General features: G+C 33.6%; 1 protein-coding gene across 1 annotated transcript in view; it reads right to left on the reverse strand.

Annotated features, from left to right (window-relative positions):
- Positions 1-7019, reverse strand: part of LOC108755199 (voltage-dependent calcium channel subunit alpha-2/delta-3) — a 149968-nt gene that overhangs the window by 103675 nt on the left and 39274 nt on the right. The gene's annotated exons all lie outside the window — the stretch shown is intronic.

Raw genomic sequence — 7019 nt, forward strand, 5'->3', positions numbered from 1 at the left:
TTGACCCTCTTCAGTACAATAAAAATGAATACGTTTCATAAAAATTATTTTTTTCGAACACAAGAATGGGAATAATCCTGTAATTTTTTAGGTACTGAATATTATTCTGTTTACCACATTGTTGTATATCACATTTTTGAGAAATTTGAAACCATCAAGAGAAGATTATTTGAATACATTTTGACATATTACAATTATACATTTTATAATATATAATATAATAGGAGAAATTTTATTATAACCAAACTAAAAAGACACTGGAGTGACACAATTATTAATTACAGCTGTATAAAAATCTTTGAATTGACTGAAAGGAATGAAAAATTACAGGATTGAAGTAAACGCAAAATTAGGAATTGGGGTAATTTTTGTACTGAAATAAAAAAGTTAAAACTTATAGTTTCCAACTCATAGAGTTGTCACTTGACATAAACATTTTCTTACAAAACTTCTACAGCTCGTATAGACAAAATGATATTGCACTATCCATCAAATTACGTGAACGAACAATACTGACAATAAGTTTATAGAAGATTAAAAGGTAAAAAAAGATTTATACTGTGATTTGTAAACACATGCTTAGCAAAGATTCAGAATGGTAAATAGAGCAGTAATTGTCTAACAATAGGTAACAAATCTTGCAAAAGATGGCATTGCAATATATCAGAGAAGGACAGGTATATGCGTTTGAATGAGACAAAATGATAATGTAAGATATAAATTAAAGATGTCACAAATATCGACACTTTTAATTTAGAATTGAAAAAGTATTATTGATATTGATCAGGGCACACAAAAAACTTAAACAGTAAAACATAAGCAGTAAGCGAACTGACCAATCACGGTAGAGTCCGTAAGGTCACAACGTAAGCAGTAGCTAATCTAATGCGTTGTCTACAATGGGCAGTAGCAGTAATGGATTAAGGAGTAGGCGTAGAAATCGACCAATGATAGTTAATTATCCTTCTCATATTCGACTATGATTTGTTGATTTCTACGCTTACTGCTTAATTCATTACTGCTACTGCCCATTGTAGACGACGCATAACATGTTGATTTCCTTATTACTTACGTTTTACTGCCTTAAGTTTTTTATGTGCCATAGCCACAGTATAATCTAAACCCAGTAGCGACAGTGAACTTTTTTATAATCTACAATTTTTAGTGCGCATGTATCGATTTGTACACTTAGAAATATGGCAAACGTATTAGAAGCTTAATAAAAATTCAAATTTAAGAGCTCCTATCATAACTCTACTGTGTACACTTCACAACATGGTGATGAATCATGTGACTTAAGAAGTTTACATCAAAGGTGCCGACGTTCAATGTCGCTGGATATAATTATACTGTGCCATGGCCTTCAAACTCGACCACTTCAGCATCCCTTCAAGGGGATGCTTCCTAAAGTCGTCTGTTTTATCGACTAAATGCAATAATTTTTGTATAATTACTTTTAGATTCGAAAATTCTCTTAGATTTGAAAATTTTTTTCTAAGATTAAAATACACATTAACATACAATATTTCTACGACGTTTTCTGTCTCGGTTTTGGATTTTTTGTTTGAGTTGTTTAGTCCCTTAAAAGAAATTATGATCATGACTAAAAAATATCATTAGCTTATCATCTATTGTACATAGAAAATCAGAATCAAGAAATTATTTCTATTTACAAAGATGCAAGACTCTACCCTGATGGGAGTCAAATCAGTGATTCTCAGAATTTTAATCAGACATTGGTTTCATCTTAAAGACGCTTGTTTCAATACACATACAAGGCTTTATGTAATTTATAAATTTTCCCAGTTTTGTTATCATAACTTTCTGGAATTTCTACACACGCACACACATTAATACGTTTTCTTTCAGACTATACAGAATAACTGTCTTCACATTGAATTTTTCTATACATACATCTTCTGGACTGCGAATGCAAGTACCAATTTTGATAAGCTCATGTTGATTATTGGGCTGAAGGTTTTTTCATAATCGAGTCCAAATTTCTGCTTATAATCCATGGAAATGATTTATTTGCATACTGTAATAATTGTGTGTCCACACAATCATAGCAATTTCTGTGTAAGGAGTTTTTTTTATTTTTTTTCTAGCACTGTAATTGGCTTGTGCGCAAGTGGCTCATGTACAATTGATATATACTTATAACACAACTTCCTTGCTTTGTATCGGCTATTTTCTTGTATCCTAAAGATCCATTTATTCCACTGAACTCGAGGGGGTAACCATTCAAAAAATAGATGTACATCTGGACTTCGGACTTCAAGACTTCACTGGACTTCACCGGAATTCATCGGACTTTATCGGAATTCATGAATTCGTCGGACTTTATCGGAATTCATGAATTCATCGGACTTTATCCGGAATTCATCTAAATTCATCGGAATTTATCTGACTTCATCGGAATTCATGAATTTATCGGACTTTGCTGGACTTCATCGAACTTTACCAAAATTCATGAATTTATCGGACTTCTCTGGTCTTCATCGGACTTCATCGGACTTCTGACAGATTGTACACCGTAATTCAAGAGTGGTTATCCCCTTGACTGTACTATATATACACTGGAATGGCATCTCCTGTGAAACATAAAAAATCGTGGCACCAATTGATCAGCGCTATTTTAATTTAGTCAATATAAGAGCAAATGAGAAGCTTTCAGATGCTCATGCGCACTTACGTTTAATGTTCTTTAGTGAGACGCATATGTCAGCAAGATCATCATGTGTGGGGTTTTTTTTTATTTTCCAACAAGATAACGATCCGAAGCATAAGGCAAAAAAAACCACTGTCTTTTTCAAACCTAATAAAATAAAACTGCTCGAATGGCCACAATTATCAGATTTGAACCCAATTGAAAATCTGTAGGCTTATTTAGATGAAAACGTGAATGAAACAAACGTAACTGACAGATATCGTATTATATAGCATTCCAAAAGGCCTGGAATAAAATTGATCCTGAGTATTTAAAGAAATTAGTCGAAAGTGTGCCTCGTCGACTGGAAGCAGTATTAAAAGCAAAGGGCGAGCACACCAAGAATTAAGCATTAAAATTAATTTTATTTGTTTGTTATTTATTATTTCTAAAAATGTATGATTTCTTTTGTCCAGGGTAAAATGTATCAATATTGAAAAATAAATTTTTTACAAACAAATTGACCACTATTTTATCACATTTTCTTTATTTAAATACTTTCAAATGCTTTGATTTCCTTGTATCCAATAATTTATTTGCTTATTAAAAAAATAGTTACATAAACAAATTCAATTTCTTTAAAGGTGTATTATTTATTTTGTCCAGTACTGTAAAACAGCAATTCTATTATTTTTGAAATATATTTTAAATCACTTGAACACATACTAGGAAATACAAAAGTTTTATAAATTATTTTTAATTTTATGTGCCAAAATTGAATTAAAAATATTTTATAAAGCTTTTGCTAGTCTATCCCCCACTTATGAAGATAGGCTGGCAACATACACCATAGCGTGAGCTCATATTTGTGTTTTCTGATCGAATTTTTGAAATTTATTAATTATACTATCAATGTTGTAAAGATAATACTTTCTTTTGACATATAAAATTAAAACTAATTTATAAAACTTTTGCAATTGTTAGTATGTATTGCATACAAGCGATTCAAAATATATTTCAAAAATAATACAATTACTATTTTATGTCTTAATTTTTTACACGATCATTTGATGAAATTTATGCAGATGTCCGAACTTCCATAAGCGGTAGTGCAAAAAAATATAGAAAAATATCATTCTAGTGCTAAGACAAAACGCAATTTTTATTCTTCTTCTTTTGAGTAACGATTATACAAAGAATATTTTCTTGATAATGTAATTTTAACATACTCTTATTATTTACTTGAAACAGGTAATATTTACGTAACATTTTTTTGTATGTCCATGTGCACGCTTTAGAATGAACTAAACTGAGTTTTTTCCAACAATTCTTGATTATTTCCCAATTTTCGCAATCAAGATATTATTTTCAAAGCGCCGAATATCCACCATCGATAGCTTGGCGCGTGGGCAGTGGGGCAAGCGCTCCGCTCACCACGAACCTCTAATCTCGAACGGCGAGTTTGTTAGGCCATCCCCGCTCCTCGCGGCTCGCGCGTCGTGCGCTCGATGAGCCGTACCTTCGGCAATAGTAGGTCGGACGGACGCGTGTATTCAGATATCTTTAAACGTTAATATCTCGTTAATTATTGCGAGCATTGCAAAATAGTACAGGACTTTTCGACTTAGTTTAATCCGCTCTACCTGCTCGGAACAAATGGGGCCGTACATTCCAGACATCCTGTATTCAGTTCAGTGATTTATTCGTCAATATTTTTTTTATCTCTAGATGCCCGTATCGACTCAGCTTGTAGTCGGGGCCACTCTACCAAGATTTTATCTCTAGCTTCCGATCTTGGAATTAATGACCAGACTTCAATTTTTGTATCAACGTTTCCGAAGTACGTAAAAAAACATTTTTTTGAGAAAAATTACAAAGGTGGTTCATTGGAACATAATTATAAAGAATTGTATAAAATGTTGAATTTCAAATCATTTTATTAAAATTTTTGAGAATGCTTACGTCTTAGAACTGTTACGTATTTTTTATTATTCAAATCAAGAAATTGAACGATAGAAATGTAAGAAATACATTTTTGTGGATTATGCGCTTAATGGATATCGTGTTTTTATATAGTTTTTATATAATAAAATGAAAAGAAAGTTGATTATTTTGCGAGAGATTCAAGAATGTAAAATATTTTGTTTTAGCGATTTCGGTAATACGCCAGATTAACGGACTCCCCCAATGAGCTTGAACCCGAGTGACCTCCAAGTTTTAGCCGTTGCTTCGTTAAAAAATTATTAACAAAAAAAGTTTAAAAAATTATATTTCTTTTCTACTATATATAAAACAAAAATTTTCTGCTTTAAAATATATTTTACAACTGTTAACGCGGAGTGACTCCCATCTTGACAAGGGGGAAAATGGATTGAAAGTTGCTTCGCGTAGAAGTCGTGCGCCCCCAAGTAGGGGGAGAGGTGGAGTAGTCGCTTCGCGTGTAAGTAATGAAATAAGACGTTATTTTTTTAAACTTTTGTTAGTAACTTTTTAACGAATAACGAGCGATGACTAAAACTTGTTAGAGATTACTCAGGGTCACGGCCTAGACAACATATGTCAAGGTCAAACTTATTAGGAGGAGGAGGGGGGAGGTCCCCTAATCTGGAGTATTACTGCGATTTTTTTTCCTCTTCTATTACTGCTTTCCAGGTCCTTCCATTGATTCTTATACGTGAGAAACACGTAATAATCTTCACTCCAATAATCTTTTAGATCTTTCTCTTCTAACTCAATTTTTTTCTTCCTGTTCTTCTTGTTTTAGGTTTTTTCTTGCTACGCAGGAATATTTTGAGTTTCTCTTTCTTTTATTTCAATTGCTTCTGCATCTGCAAAATTTTCTTCTTGTGATGCTTTGTCTAATGTATTGATATCTTCTGAATTTATTAAAATTTTTCTATAATTCTACTATTCTATAATTTTACTTTTACTTTCTTCTTGTTTTACTTTCTTGACTCTCACGATATAATCAATTTTACATTCCGTTTTATCAAAATTTTTTTACACACTTTGAAATCATTGATACAAAAATTGAATTCATAAAGTTTTTTTAGCAATTTGTTCAAGTGGCTTATCTCCTTTCCGGATACGATTTTTTTAACCATGTTACGTCCGGACCGAGGTTTTTATTTCCCGATATTTTATTTCCTGTTTTAGGGTCAATGCATCGAAGCAATTTACCCAGGGGTTAGGAGATCAAGTGTGCGTTTTAGGATTGTTCGGTGGGGAGAGTAGGATTGTTGGTAGGGAGGGTGGTTTCAAAGCCGGTGCCGAAAAGCTCGCGAAGTTTATAGGCTAACCTTCGCGGATCACTCTTTTGAATGACTCGATAGTCGGGGAATTGATAATTGATCTCCAATGGTTGGAGTGAATACCCGTTTTCGTTAGGTGATGTTACCGCGTTGTTCTGGATTAGTAACTGCGCCAAATTTTGGAAGTGTGGGAAAGGGTCTTTGTTTGAATGAATTGCTGTTTTTATCTGAAACCTCAATCTCTTCTCTTTTACTCTGCGGCCGCCTTTGGTAGGCACAGAAATAACGCAGTACAATTATTGTGAATCGAAAAATTGTCGTTAGACGGGGGCCACGCTATTGGCAGCGACAGTCGTGACAACTCTTCGGATTTCGTCTTTCTTTTGAGGAACTGTTACTTAGACGAGGGGCCATGCTATTGGCAGCGACTGGTCGTGACAATTCCTCAAAATACTCTTAAAATAAGAATTTTCCGTAGAACAGTTTAGACAGGGGCCACGCTATTGGCAGTGACAGTCTTACCGTTCCCGGATGTATATTTGAATGGCCTCGAAGAAGAGGAGAGATCTAGGTTTCGGCCGAATTGTTTCCGTATAATAGAGTTTTAATAAAGAAGGAAAAATATGTTACAGTGTAGGAATAAGTTCGGAGGAATTAGCGCGAGGATAGCTCTTACTCAGACTAGGTTGGTGTTCGCTCTTAAGTTTTTTCTTAGACTCTCCGTGTCTGTCTTTGGCAGCTCCTTTTATACCAAAAAAATGATCTAGTCAGCATTCATTGGAATTCGATGAGAGCTATGCTCGCGCTTGGTTTCCTCAGGCGCGGCAGGGCTCCGCGCTAGCCCCACTCCCGGCGCTGCGAGTCTTATCTTAATAGTTTATAAAAATTCGGTCTTACTTAATTAATATCCTTATGCGAGGCGAAATGAGTTATATGTGAACTTACATAATTTAGTAATGCTACGTCTTTCTTGAATATACGTGATATATATATACATTATCTTATACTTTGTAATAGATTTTGATTTCATTGATAAAAGAAAAAATAAAAGGTTCGTCCTCGCATTTGGAAGGTCTTAATTTTTACTATCTTAATTATTTAATTATTGAATATATATA

The sequence above is a fragment of the Trachymyrmex septentrionalis genome, unplaced genomic scaffold (genome assembly GCF_001594115.1).
Source record: "Trachymyrmex septentrionalis isolate Tsep2-gDNA-1 unplaced genomic scaffold, Tsep1.0 scaffold86, whole genome shotgun sequence".
NCBI classification, from domain to species: Eukaryota; Metazoa; Arthropoda; class Insecta; order Hymenoptera; family Formicidae; genus Trachymyrmex; species Trachymyrmex septentrionalis.